The sequence below is a fragment of the Alligator sinensis genome, unplaced genomic scaffold (assembly GCF_000455745.1).
Source record: "Alligator sinensis unplaced genomic scaffold, ASM45574v1 scaffold104_1, whole genome shotgun sequence".
NCBI lineage: Eukaryota > Metazoa > Chordata > Crocodylia > Alligatoridae > Alligator > Alligator sinensis.
This window is the reverse complement of record NW_005841867.1, coordinates 1,391,630-1,399,979: the sequence shown is the minus strand read 5'-3', so window position 1 is coordinate 1,399,979 and position 8,350 is coordinate 1,391,630.

Below are 8,350 nucleotides of genomic sequence, written 5' to 3'. Positions count from 1 at the left end.
GAAATACCGATGGGGGCACATTTCTCACAAGGAAACCACTCTCTCTCCAGTCTCTGAGTCCTGATCCTCAAAGTAAACTTACGCAACACTTCCCAGAGACGAGCCTATGAGCTCCATTTCATCAACTTCCTGGATACTAAATATCATGGACTAAATATAGACATTGGATTTATGACACATTATAATCTGCCTGACAACTGACTCCCGAGCCCAGCCCAGCCCAGCCCAGCCCCTGGCTTCTTTACTTTTCATTCCATCCAGGAAGAGCACACACCAACTGCTGAAGCTTCCTTAGCCTGACAAAGGGTTTTTGAACCCGAAAGCTTGCTTAATAACTATTCTCCAACCATTTGGGTTGGTCTAATAAAAGATATCAGATTCACCCAAGGAACCTTGTCTGCCTAATCAAAAGCTGGACATTTTACAAATGCCCAGGTAAGGTAGATGGAATCCGCACACTGAGCAGTAATACCAGACAGTGGCTCATGGCTGGCGGGAGGGAACAAAGGGGTGAGGGGTTTGGAAACAGGGGCTTCATTGACTCTTGTCAGTCGCAGCCTGCGGGCAGGGCTGGTCCAGCGCTTGAGCAGACCACATGAGCTCTGACCGGGGCTAGAGCACTGTCTTGGGAACAGGGGTGAGTAGGGTGCCACTAAGCCCTATGGGTTGCCAGCAGAATGTGACCTACGTGAGTCTTAATGGGATCTGGTACATATATTTGTTACAGTGCTGTAACCTACAGTGCTGAAGTGTAATACCACTTCCATCTAGGGTTATCTTAGAGCAGGGGTTCCCAACATTTTTATGCCAAGGACCGGCAAGCTGCAGACTGGAAGTGACCGCGGACCGGCAAACTGCGGACCAGCAGTGACCGGCATACTATGGGCAGGAAGCCAGCCCTTTTTTATATTCAGTATGAAAAAAGGTTGGTTGCCAATCCACAGTATTCCAGTCACTTCCAGTCCATGGTTTGCGGTCACTTTCAGTCCAGAAGCCAGCCCTCCTGCAGACCGGCAGTCGCGGCCCGGAGGTTGGGAGCCCCTGTCTTAGAGTGAGATCTGCCATTTTTACAATGCTTCATGTTTCCTGACCATATGTTTGGTTACAGCTGTAGAGGGCTTTCCGCATGCCTACCACACAATAAGAGTACCTTCTGTACCTGGCCAGAAAGACCACAACAGGTCAGAAATGCTTTAGGCACTATGGATTTTTATTTGAAATCTTTGGGTCTATCTTATGAATCATATGCAGGTATTTAGCACTGTTAGGTATACAATATTGTACAGTACCCCATGGCACTCTTAAAAGGATTTCATGGTACCCCAAGGTGCCTGGTACCCTTGTTGAGAACCTGTGCCTTAAGGTAACATTAATAATTTTATCCATAGGTAGAAGTTTTAGCTTCCAAGTTTAATTAGCCAAATAAGCAGGACTTGAACACAAAGACTTAATCTGAAGCAAAATTCCCCTGTTTGACAGTTTTTTGGCTTTTTTATGTTTACCTTGCTATCTTTTATTATAAAATATGAATGCGTACAGATGAAAACAAAGTACTATCTTTTTCAGGAGTATATGATATTAAATTTACTGCTTACATAAAATTATAACTTTCAGCTGAAATGGAAAACATTAAATTAATGATCTTATCAACATGCAGCAATCAAATACAAACCTTTCCACTGGTTCAAAAAAGTGAAAAATCTGTTATTGGTATATCATTTCTATTGCTTCCTCAATGCCACAGATTTAATATAAATGCAGTCTTTCAAAAGGAACATCCAATTTGGGTATCAGGACAGTATATAAAGGTCTATAATAGAAAATATTTGCTCACTTTCATAGATGTGTGTCTGACTGTATAAATTCAATTCCATTTAAGTCACTAGACTTTAAGCATGAGTTATGTATACTACTTAAGGGTAGTGTCTAAATTCTGAATTAAGGAACATCCGCTCCCTTAATTGTAGGGGCTCAGAAGAATCAATTGGTTCTACTCAATGTATCCATGTAGCCAGTAGATGAACTGATTAGATGACCTAGACTCAAAATACCAGCAATTCTGCTCTCAGATAACAGCACCACAAGTAATGTTTTCTGCCATCTTTGCTTGGTAGGGTAATTGTCTCATCCTGGTTAAACTGACCCGATCTCAGTTATTTACTCTTTTGTTATCTTTTAGTTGGACTGGATTCAGGCTGGACATAAGAAATAACTTCTTCACTGTCTGAGCTCCCAAGGTTTGGAACAGACTGCTGCAGAGGCCGTTCAAGCACCCACTTTGAATGCCTTCAAGACACATTTGGATGCTTATCCTGCTGGGATCCTATGATCCCTGCTGACTTCCTGCCCCTGGGGCAGGGGGCTGGACTCGATGATCCTTCGGGGTCCCTTCCAGCCCAAATGTCTATGAAATCTATGACAACAGTAAAGCTATAAACCTTGCCATGAAGTCACCAGCACTTGTGATAACTGTAATTAGTACAGCATGCAGCAGTGAGTTTCCTTAGTAATACAGGATGCTGGAAGCATATTGGACATGTCCACTTGTCTCTATTTGGCTTATCACAGAATATCAATGCAAGTTTGAGATATCAGTTCTTATCTTTGAGGACCTTAGTGGCATCAATGCAACATATCTAAAAGGTTGACCTAAACATTTGTGAGTGTCACCAATTCTCCTTGTCTGGAATAATGGAACTTTCCACAATAAGGGTAAAACTAATGCGTGGGAGACAGAGCTGCCATGGAGGCCAGTCTGCAACTGGAATGAACTTCCACAAGAAGTAATGACTAAAAAAATCCCTTTCATTTTCTATTTTTATGTTTGACTTGATGTTTGTTACCTTTTTTTCTCTAACAGATATATAGCAACATAAACCCTACCAAAATAAATGCTTCACTGCATACAATTCTGTACTTGGGGAAAGAATGAAAAAAGAAGCTGTATGACTGCTGTTAGTCATGTAACTTTTGTGCACTACTCTTTGGAGCTCAGATATGATAATGATAGTCAGTATAGGCAACTACATAGAATGGAACATTATCCTCTCTGCTGTGTAGCTTTGTTCTACCAATACAGAGTCGGAGATACAGCATATTGTGAATACAAGAGAACACACTCAAAGTCATCTCAGAGTTGGAGTGTCAAACTCCACCCTGTTTAGTTGATACCAATGGAAACTGGTCTCTGAAGACTTAGATTAATTGAGGCATTAGGCATGCACAGGTCAATCAATGTTGTTCCTGTAAGGAACCCTGTTGAGTGATGCCATGCTAAGGAGAGACTGATGAGCAGTGTAGCCTGAAAAGAAACTTCTATCTTCCCAACTTACTACACCAAAATAAAGTTGGTGAGCCAGGCACTGTGAACGAGTCAAAATACTGTAAGGCTGAAGATTCCACTCACCCACATGGCAAATAATGACAGTGTCCTGTGGCAAGTCTTGTGTTAAATGTGCCATTTCCATAATAAAAATATTTTAAGTCAATCTAGGGAATTTCCCTAGCAAAACCATCCTTCTGTTCAATTCCTTAAGGTGGTTTTAAAGTAGACAGACTATCATTCTGCTATGCAAAAATTCTAAAGTGTTTATTTAAGGGTATTATGCAGTCATTTTATATGGCCACTTGACATCTGCAGCTGACATCCCTCGATGCCCTGTGGATCCACTATTGTCTATTTTGTGCAATGTTTATAGTAATTTTACCAGCACAGAGATGATTAGGGTAGAAGCTCACTGGAGAACCAGCCAACTCCTAGTTATGGAGGAAGGAGGCAGAAATAAAGGTGAGAGCCTCTAGCTTCTGCACAACCTCCTCACAAAGGCGGAACTGTAAAACAAAAAATATGCATACAAAGAGAATTCTAGAAAATCAAAGTAAAAAAGCTCATGATATTCCTTGGCATGTTCCTTCTATATATTAAAAAAATAGAATTCTTAGACTCTAAACTGATTAAGAAAAGTAGTTTTACCTCTTCAGCAACATCCCCTATATACCATAAATTTTACTGATTTGATGACAGTTCTACTGACAAAAGTAACTCAAATCAAACACTTCTTCCAGTGAATTATAAAGAATGTCTGTCCTGGACCAGTAAGCTATAAAAATAAGGGAAATGAAATAAACCTATCTGAAGTAGCAAGAGATAATGAAGATAATGCCCTTGATGTACTATTTCTGCTACTTCATTCTGCAGTAGAGATTATTGTTGAGAATGATCTGCCTCACCAGGTTCCTGTCTGCCTTGCATTTACTGTGACAGCAAAGACTGGCCTGCATTGAATGTAGTATTCATTGACCACACACAGTAAATCATAACTGCTCCACTGAAGCCAAAACAGCAAATGCTGTCAGTGCATGGTACAATGCTATTCATTTCATACAGTATCTGCCATACAAACTATTGTCAAATGCTTTGGGGGGTTAATTGATTGAGGGCCCAGTCCCAATGTTCTGTATTGTCTGTGCACTGCAGGCCAACTTCCATCCTGCAGAGCTCTGTCTTGAAGCTGCTTACAGCTTATGCAGTTACTTTCTTCCTTACTTTTCCTAAGGGGGCCGGGAGTGGGGGGGGAGAGCAGTTGTGCTCCTACTTGATTGATGTATAGAAGATAGACCCTAAGGGTAACACTGGAATGAAGCAGGACCGGTGACATATTTCTTCAGTGTCTCAGCCTACTGGGGAACTGCTGTTCCCAGACAGGACAAAGTTGGATGAGACAGCACAGTCCGAAAACAGCAGTGCACTGATAACTCCAAAATGGAGCTCAGCCAGGTAGAAGTAGCTAGAGATCCACCAGAGAACCAGTCAATACTCCAGTAATTGAGAAGGGACTCAGAAATAAAGGAGAGATTCTCACACTGTTGCACAAGCTCCCAAAAAAAGTATCACGACTTCAAAGCAGTCTTTAAAACCAATTTATTTTGGCACAGACACTGTTGTTTGCAGTATAGCTCCTGGATAACATTCTACCTCTCTCTCATACTCAGAGCAGTAACCCTTGAGTATTTGTTAAAATGCCATAAAAAAGCCAGAACCTACCATTATGGTAGCGTTTGAGGCTTTATTTTTGCAACTATATTCCCATAAATTTTGTTCTTTGCACAGGACTACACAATTATAAGTGATTTCAATGGGGCAAGCACTTACAAACTCAAGACAGGGATTGAGGTTAATTTATACAAGTAAAATAAAAGACTGCCTCTGCACCACAAAGCCTACTATCCTAACAAGACTTTCTTCCTAAATAATTGTGCCTTTAATGTTACTAACATGGTCTAGGGGCTAGGGCATTGGACAAGGAGTCTGCAGATGTAAGTTCCATCCTTGCCTTTTCACACTGGCCTGTTGTATTTGGGGGTTCAGTGGAGGAGCTGTAGTTGGCTTTAAAGGACAGGTTAGATTTTATGGGCACATTCCCAAGAGTGCATGTGATGCTTGTGGTGCCTTGAAGCTGTTTGAGGCACCTCAAACTGCACGTAGTACACCCATGTGCTGCACTGCTAATTTGCAGGGTGACAGGTTTTCTTTACACTGGGAAACCCTGGTGTCAAAAAAAACGCTGCTAAAGAAAGTAGTGCTGTGCATATGGTAGCAGTGTGTTCCACCAGCAACTGGATCCCGGCTGGCCAGAGCCACACTCTGGCTGCCAGTCAGACTCTGAGCAGCCGACTTGGTACTGCTGCTGCCCTGGGAGGCCCCCAGCACCCCAGTTAAGGTTTCTGGGGGCAGCACGCATACTGGCCCTAGCTTCCCTTACCCGACCTGGGTCCATTTGCTGCACGCTGGAGCATGTGTGCAGGGGTGTGCCCAGGGACGAATAGCAGCGGCACAAATATGTGCCGCTGTTGTTTGTCCCGCAGGAAATGCGTGCCCCTGAATACATGTACTCATGGGGATGTGCCCTTTTAGTACAATAAACTAAAGTGGAGGGATATAACTTGGATACAATTCAAACCAGGTGAAGTGTTGGATACAACTCGAACCAGGTGTTGTACTTGGCAGCCTCCTCTGCACGGGTCAACTGGGTCAAGAGCTTTGGCTTGGTGGTGGGTGACAGGTGGCAGGTGGGCTCACTCCCATCCATGCTCCGCAGGATTTGCTGGAGCGTGGGCTCACTGCTTTACTTGGGGGTCTACCTGTCCCCCACAGACCTCTCCCTGCCAGAGAACTGGCACTAGCTGGAGGCAAGGGTGGTAAAGCAGCTCTGGGCATGGCAGGGCTCCTGAGGTGTGTCTCTCTGCATGGGGAATACTGGTGCTGAACCAGCTGATCCTGCCCATGCTCTGGCACCACTTACACACCTGGCCAGTGTCCCCTGAGGTCCTGGCAGGGCTCCAGAGATGGGTGCTGGAGTTTTCTGGCCAGGATGGCCCTGGGTCATTGTGGAGGTCCTGAGCCTCTTCTTGCGGGAGGGTGGCCAGAGCCTTGTTTGCCTCCATAGCCAGGTCCTAACCTTCCACTTTCAGGCCCTGTAGTGACTGCTATACGGTGTCGGTAGCCACACAACATGGGGCCACCTGGGGTGCGCCTTCCTTTGCCACTTCTGGGGGCTCTGATATGACTGGCAGCTCCTTGGCCTGTGGGTCTTCTCCCTGCAGGACATGCAAGGGCTGCCAGAATTCTACCAGGACCTCACCTGGACCTGGAGGCTGGTCTCTGCTTCCAGGTCCCCTGCAATACTCACCCAGGGCGCCAACCTGCTCATCGAGCCCCTCCTCTGGAACCCCCAGCTGGAGGTGCCAACAGCAGAGGCACTCTGGTTGTGACAGAGGTTGATCTTGGCTGGTGTCACCTGTGTTGGAGACCTCCTGGACTACGATAGGCATGAGTGGGTGGACCCTGTTGTGCTGGTCCGGAGCATGGATCTACCCACGACAAGTGCGACCTACTGTCTGCTCCAGGACGTGAAATCTGCCCTATCTCCTGATGCCCTTGCCTTTGTTGATCAGGTCCTGTGCGGTGGTGGTCTCCGCCGCCTCCCCTCAGCCCATGTCCTCCAGCCCATTGGAGTTTGTCGTGGGGCCGGATCCTCGCCCAGGCTCATGGCGCTCCCTGCTCCACCACTTCAGCCGGCTGGAGGACACCAGACCGGTCTACTTTTCTACATCACCGCCACCTCTACACGCTTGTGTGCTGCATGATCCATCATGCTGCCCTCGCGTCCCACCCAGACACCAAGTGGCAGGACCTGCCCAGTGAGGGCATGGCTGGGGCACCCCAGTGGCTGAGTCTGTACTCCAATCTCATCCCATGAGCCACTGGGGACCTCAGCTGGCAGCTCCTCCATGGAGCCATTGCCATGGGAATGTAGGTGGTGAGCTTCACAGACACCCCAGTCTCCTGCCCCTTTAGAGGGCAGAGGAAGACCCGGGCGCACATGACCTTTGAATGAGCAAAGTTGCAGCCCTTTCACCTGTGGGTGGGTGTGGCATGTGGCTGTGTGGGTGAGTGTGGCGTATGGCTGGGTGGGTGTGTGTGTGGCACATGGTTGGGTGGTCGTGTGGCATGTGTGTTGCTGGGTGTATGTATGTGGTGTGGGTGGGTGGCTGGGTGGTGGTGTGTGGCAAGGGTGGGTGGCTGTGGGTGTGTGTGACTGGGTGAGTGGGTGTGTGTGTGGCATGTGTGTGGCTGGGTGAGTGGGTGTGTGCATGTGTGGGGGGGGTGTGTTGCCTGTGTGTGGCTGGGTGAGTGTGTGGCGTGCGGCTAGGTGGGTGTCTGTGGTGTGCGGCTGTGTTTGTATGGTGTGTGGCTGGGTGGGTGTGGGTGGGGGGGTCTGGTGTGGGGGGGCACACGGGGCTGGACACAGAGCAGGGGGGAGGGGGTTGTGCGGGGCTGGGCCTGGAGTGATGGCAGTGCGGGGCAGTGGGTGGTGGCACTCTGTCCCTGACGCCCATCCGTCATTCTTGAAGGGCACTTTGCTAGTAGATCTATGTATCTATATATCTATATATATTAGTGGCATTTATATTATTAGTGGCATCTATCTATCTATCTATCTATCTATCTATCTATCTATCTATCTATCTATCTATCTATCTATCGATAGTTATACCTATAGATATCTATATAGCCTAATATAATAGAGGGCTTAGTCTGTCTGCCTGTATGTCTGTCTGTCCATAACGCTATTGGCCAACTGTGCCTATGCCATCAAGAGAGCAGGAGGCAATTGGCTGCGCGGACATGGGCTGTGCAGGCCTAAGTTTGAGCCACTGCCAGAGAAGTTTGTGGTGGCAGCATACACGCCCTGGCTGCCTGTGCAGCGGGGCTTCCCCACGCCTTCCTGCTTGTGAGCAGCTGGGGGGAGGTTAAATGGTGGGGGGGTCACAGTGGTGGCTGTTGTCA